This window comes from Sinocyclocheilus anshuiensis, unplaced genomic scaffold (genome assembly GCF_001515605.1).
Source record: "Sinocyclocheilus anshuiensis isolate Anshui unplaced genomic scaffold, SAMN03320099.WGS_v1.1 scaffold1728, whole genome shotgun sequence".
Classification (NCBI taxonomy): domain Eukaryota; kingdom Metazoa; phylum Chordata; class Actinopteri; order Cypriniformes; family Cyprinidae; genus Sinocyclocheilus; species Sinocyclocheilus anshuiensis.
In genome coordinates, this window is record NW_015555814.1 from 45529 (window position 1) to 52009 (window position 6481).

Here is a 6481-nt window from a genome sequence, read left to right on the forward strand (position 1 = left end):
CAACTCAGTGCCTGCCCTGTCCCGGCCATGGAGGCCGTCCATGAACTCACTGTCTGTCCTGCCACGGCCATGGAGGCCGTTCATGAACTCACTGTGTGTCCTTTCACGGCCAAGGAGGCCATTCAAGAACTCTCTGCTTGTTCTGTCTCAGTCAAGTGGTCTATCCATGTCTCTGCTCCGTCATAGCTTCCTGCTCTGCCTGCTCCGCCACGGCCCCCCCGCTCTGCCTGCTCCGCCACGGCCCCCCGCTCTGCCTGCTTCGTTACACTATTAAAATTGTAGAAATTTTAAAATCCAGCTGGTTACTTTTAAAACCATTAAAGGGTTAGCTTCTTATTAATGGGCAGCTCCTTTTTATCTCTGTGATGCTGATTCTGATTCTCAAGCAATTGTTTGTATTGTGTATTGATAACGTTTATTTTATAAAGTTCTATAGAAATAAAGGTGACTTGACTCAAAGTATATTTACACAAGCAAACATATTCATATGTGCAGAGACACAGGACTTCAATAATCAATATCCACACAGTTAATATTGAATAAATTTATTTTTGTAAAGAAATTCACTTATTTCTGGAAATATCAATATACCACATTTATCTACCACTTTGTTGCAATTAAAATGTTTATGTATGTAATAGTTTATTTAAATAGTTTAGTTTTCTTGGTTACAATTCTGGAATCCAACTTTTTAAAAAAAGTATTTTTTGTCAAAATTAGACATTGTCTATAGAGGACAAATCACATATACTGATATACAGAACATTTTCAGGCTTTTGAAACACTTGATTTACTTTCAATCACTTTACTTTAAATTTTCTTAACTCCTCTCTCTACATATTTTCTGAAATTTGGTGGATTTCAGAATCACTAAACTGAATCATAGACCGGGCAGAAACATTTCTGTTTAATTAAATGTATTTTTCCAAAGTCTCAACAGCTTCATGTTTTGAGTATGTTCTCCAGTTGTCTGGGATCTTACCATGACCATCAAATGTATTATTGTAGTATTTTTCCAGATCTTCTTGGAATCTGCACACAAACCACTTCCAGTAGGGCAGTTCCGAGATGTCAGGGGTGATGCTCCAGTCTGCATAAACTCCTCCTGCTCTTCTGTATTCTCTCCAAGGAAATTTGTCATCTGAGTCATCAGGATAAAAAAATCGATCACTTGCTACGCCTGATGTGCATATAGTAATAGACAAGTTTGTTGTTCTGCTGTAAATCCACCCATTCAGTCCAAGATTACGATGGATAGCAACACTGTGATCTCCATCATGGTTTTCTATGGTGTTGGTGCAGATGGCTTTACAGAACGGACACTGATCACCTCTGTCAGTGCTGTTGGGTTCAATCAGAAGCTCATCTGGTCTGAATTTATAGTCCAGCTTTACTGGAAATGTCTCTGTGTTGAATCTACTGCTGATGTCAGACATTATATCAGTAAGTTCTTGTCTCATCACATCTTCGAGGAGGTTGAAATCATCAACATCATCATGTTTGACTCCACTGAGGTCTTTTTCAGAGAAGATCAGCTCATCTGAGAGCTGCTGTGTGAAACTCTTCAACCACAAACCAGCATCTCCTCTCTTCACTTGAACATGTTTAGTAGATTCATGAGCTGCTTTCATGATCGTCTGCTGCATGAGTTTAATATTCTCCTCCATCTTGGGTAAAACATTGACACTGAACTGATTATTGATGTACTGACTGACTTCATCTCTGATGAAACTCTTGAAGTGATCTCTGGGATTACGAATGTAGTTCATGTATTTGTCAAAATCCTCCTCTTCTGCCAGTGTCTTCAGGATGTGTTTCTCCTGATTTGATCTGCTTCCATTCAGTGATTCACAGTTTGATCTCATTTCATCTGTCAGATCTCTAGCGGTGTTCTTGTAGACACTCTGCTCAATGGGATCTTTAAGTTTCTGACAGATGATCTCACCAAATATAGCAGCTGATGTTGCTCCATGACAGTATTTCTGGAAAATACTATAGTACTCATCTTTTTTCTTGTCACTGAGGATTTCTTTCATGTTCATTATGTCAATGTCTCTGATTGCTGGAGTGTCACTGATGATCTTCATGTTCATTTTCCAAAACAAATCAAACTCCTTCTTCAGTGTTTCTTCATCATTTGCTCTATCTTTGAGCTTTAAGGCAAGTTCTTTGCTCTTTTCAAAGAGAGTGTTTTCATGATGTGTCATCTGATCATGTTTTTTCTTAAGGACTTTTTGATGAAGAATCTCATTCATTTTTTTCTTTGTTTCCCTCACAATGTTTTTCTCAAGCTCTTTGATTTTGGTTTCAAAGGATGTTTTCCACTGAATCAGTATTTCTGCATATGTGTCTTTCTCAAAGAATTCAGACATTGATTCTTCCACTTCTTCACTTGTCTTCTTCAGTTTTCTTTGAAGATCAGTTTCCTCAACTTCATGAATTGCTTCATTTTCTATTTTGTTGTGTAGTTTATTCTCAATTTTCAGCATGGCATTGTGAAGACTCCAGGACCACTTGCTGTATTCATTCTCCAGTTTCCTGTAGACTGAAATCTCCAGAGAGTTTCTGAAGCTGAAGACAAATTGTTCATTCAGTAAACCCTCCCAGAGATCTTTAATATGAATTTTGAAGTCTTTCAGCAGCATTTCTTGTGATTTTGAGGCATGAGACTTAATACATTTCTTCAGTTCTTGAATGTTCTCACAGTAGTTTGGGTTTGGCGGTGCCATGGGTGGGTTTCCCTCCCAGAGCTGAGAAAAATACTTCACATCATTCTGAACATCAAATTTAATGACATCACTGAAACGTTCTGCATCACTGCCTTCCTCTTTAGCAGCGAGTTTTGTCATCTCATCTAATTTCTCCAGCAGTTGTCTTCTTGCCTCCATGGTTTTTTCTCTAGCTGCGACATCTGAAACATTCTGATGCACAAACACACAGCTGGGATTCAGTCTGACCTTCTTCATCCTCATGAAGGCCTGAACAACAATCTGAAGAATGTCCTGCATCTCAGCTGTGTTTTCTCCAAAAATGTTGATCAGTGTAAGATTTGCAAGACCAATAACAAATGTGGCAAATTCACTGTCATGATGTCTTGTTGATCTTCCAGCCAGTTCTAGAGAACGAAGACCCTCAGTGTCAACAACCAGAATATAGTCAAAGTTCAGTTGTGTTTTCATCTCATCTGAGACTCTGACCAGCTGCATGAAAGCTCCTCTGGTGCACCTGCCAGCACTGACGGCAAACTGGAGTCCAAACATGGCGTTCAGCATGGTGGATTTCCCAGAGCTCTGAAGCCCTAAAACTGACAGCACAAAGACTCTCTGGTCTCCCAGTTTCTGGACGAGTTGATCTAGAACAGCAGAGATCCAGATCACAGGAACATGAGCAGCGTCTCCATCCATCAGCTCCAGTGGAAATCCAGAGATCATCTCTGCTGCAAGACTCGGGAGAGAAGAGAAGTCTTTCAGGTCTTTCTTGTTCTTCTTCACTGATGAACATGATTAATAGATTTGTCCGATCTCCCTCATGATGTGCTCCAAACCAAAGGTTGCAGCCTGAAGTTCCTCAGATATTGTCTCAAGTTCAGTTTGTTCCGTTTCAAGTTGTTCTGACTTATCATGATTCTCTTTCAGTTGTAAGACTGTTGACCACTTTTCATGATACTTGTGGTGTAGAGCAGAAAGATCAGCTGATGTATGCTCATCCAAGAGAAATCTGAGCCATTTGAGAAAAAACATAATCTCAAGTTTATCATATGAGCACATTTTGTTCAATTAAGCACTTGATAAAATCACTGATATCAAATTCATGCTGCTGTTTGCGGATTTTATTCATTTGTGTTTTTTTTCTACTTATTTCCATTTCAATCTTTTCTCCTTGAGGTCGATGTAGTTCTTTGTTCTTCTGACTCCACTGATGCCACAGTTTCTGATGAGGCAGAAATGATTCTTTGATTTTTCTCAGCTCTTTCGTCTTTAGCAAACTGATTATCTGATGTCCTGCTTCTCTTCCTCTCCTGCAGTCATCATCATCTTCCTCATCTACTCTGATATCTGAGTGTTTGGACACATCTTCAAGTCTGAAAGTGGAAGACGATTCTAAGAGACAAGCATTTATAGCTTTTATGAGTTCTTCAGATACATCTGACTGATTTCTGTCTTTAAGACCAATCTTGTATTTGTCATTTTTCATTTCATTGACAGTAGTTCAGTTATCTGAAGAACATCTGCAGCTCCGAGTTTATTGAGGTGTTTGCCTTCAACATGGAGTTTGTGGAATATATTATTCATTTTTAAGTCTTTATCCTTTTGTAGGTGTTTATCTGAACTGATTCCCTGCTGTTCCAATGTCCTTTATTTTCCCTGATGAAAAGTAAATAAAGATTATTTTCAGCTGTTACAGTCTACATAAATGAGATATGTAGTTCATTTTTTTCAGATGTCCTCAGTGTTTATTATGCATCTCTATTGTAACTGTCACAAAGTTGCCATTCTTACCCTGTTTTGTTAGCTCAAAACTGAAAAAAACTGTTTTTACAGTGCATTATATGAATTTTTTAGGGAGCCAAAGTTCAATACACTGGGCAGTAATACAGCTCTAGAAATGGCCAACTCCTAGACCTACAGATTCACACCAAAGTTGATAACTATAAAAATAACTATAAGGAAAGTGTAACCTCGGTTCCCTGAGAGCAAACGAGCGTTGCGTCGCTTGACACTATGGTGAAACTCCTGTTTACTCTGTTACTGAAGCCTGATTTGTTCACTTTTGTGTAGTTGCACAAACCAATGGCGCTGTAACCCATAAAAAGGGGAGGAGCCAATTGCTATATAAGTTGGCTCTAGTGTTGCTTTCGTCAATGGCCCATGTGACTGCTCCACTCTTGTACTGTTCATGCTCATCGGAACAGCAAAGTCCACTCAAAAATCAAGCTGAGAGGAAACATCGATGTAGTACAGTATTGTTTCTGTCTGCAATAGCCCTACTGTGTTGTGGTACATTGGGACAGTTTCACACAAAGACTAGACTAAAACTAAAATTAAAACAGGCCGCCAAAAACAACACTAGATGGCTCAAAGCGCCATTTCATCAGAATCTTTCGACTGAAGCAATAATCATCGATTCACATGCAGCTTTATAGCACTGCAACTTATGCAATGCTCATTCCCTTATCTCGGGGAACTGAGGTTACGTTAGTAACCAGATCGTTTCCTATTGAATGGTCTCTCCCTTTGTGTCACTTAATGCTATAGGGAACTCATCCAATAGCGCCGTGCTATAAGCAAGTGCAGGATGAAGCCTGCTTGTCATCCTCCAGTGGCTCACTCTCGTCCACAGCCGACGATCGCGACAGGGAAAACCCCTCTTCAAACTCATCGGCCAGATCCACATGCAATCCCCACGAGTTCATTCTCCTCCGTGCCTCAGCAGCGGCAGATCCTGAATCGCGGGAAGCAGATGGCTGCCCCATTGTAAGTGTGTGCTGTGCAGTTAAATCTGCTGGCTTAAATACTTCAGGGTCATTCCACGAAATTTGTGCCTTTTGCATCCCTAAGAAATAATCAAACATAGTATTGTTATGTTTTTAAATCACAAATGTATTTGTTTTCATATTAACTCTATGTATTCTTTCATGAATATTACATCAATAAAAAGTAAATTAAATATTATTTTAAATAACTGAAATAGCACTTATGCTGATAAGGGTAAGGTTTTTGGCCTGTCCCTCACTATGATTTTTCTTTTTCAGCATGACTTTTAATTTGCAAAATCACATTTGCATATTGTTCTAAATATAGTCTCATTGTTAAGCAATGTTTTTGGCATACTTATAATTTTTTTTCTATAAAATATAATCATTTTATTGGTGTCCCCTGATTTCATGTCATCCCTGTTACCCTCATAAAAAACCGTTGTAAAATAATGGTACATTCAAGTTACATCACTTATAGGAGGTTACATAATCTCTTAACCAGGATTCCAACACTTAAAACACAAGCATGTTTTTCTCACTCCTCTATAATGTTTTATTTCTGATTATTTATGAGGCTTGACTGAGGGGGGCCATCATGCAATGTCAATACGGTTACCATTTTAAAAATTTTAACAATTATTTCTTACATTTAATATAATCAAGTTCCCTTTCGAGCCTTTGCTCCCTCCATGGCTTATTCTTTTCAGTTTTTGTCTCATGTTTCTATCAGAATATGATCAACCTTTTATTACCAACCTTGATGGAAAATCTGATAATTGTATGTCCATACAAGGACATACTGTTCTTAAGAGCAGTATATGGCAATAGACCATTTCTATAGAACAAGTAAACAAGTAAATCAAGCTGAATTCTCATTTTCAACTCATTTTCAAAATTAAAGGAAAAAAACGTTTTGTTCCCTTTCAAGGGAACTTCGAACTGCGTCCTCTAGGGGTCGCTATGGGGAACGCCTCGTCGTGACCCGTGTCTGAAGCATACATTGAA

The 6481-nt window shown here is 38.7% G+C and overlaps 1 pseudogene; it reads right to left on the reverse strand.

Moving 5' to 3' along the window:
• Positions 1–911: 911 nt before the first annotated feature.
• On the reverse strand, positions 912–4200 carry LOC107675158 (interferon-induced very large GTPase 1-like; annotated as a pseudogene).
• Between the last annotated feature and the right edge of the window lie 2281 nt (positions 4201–6481).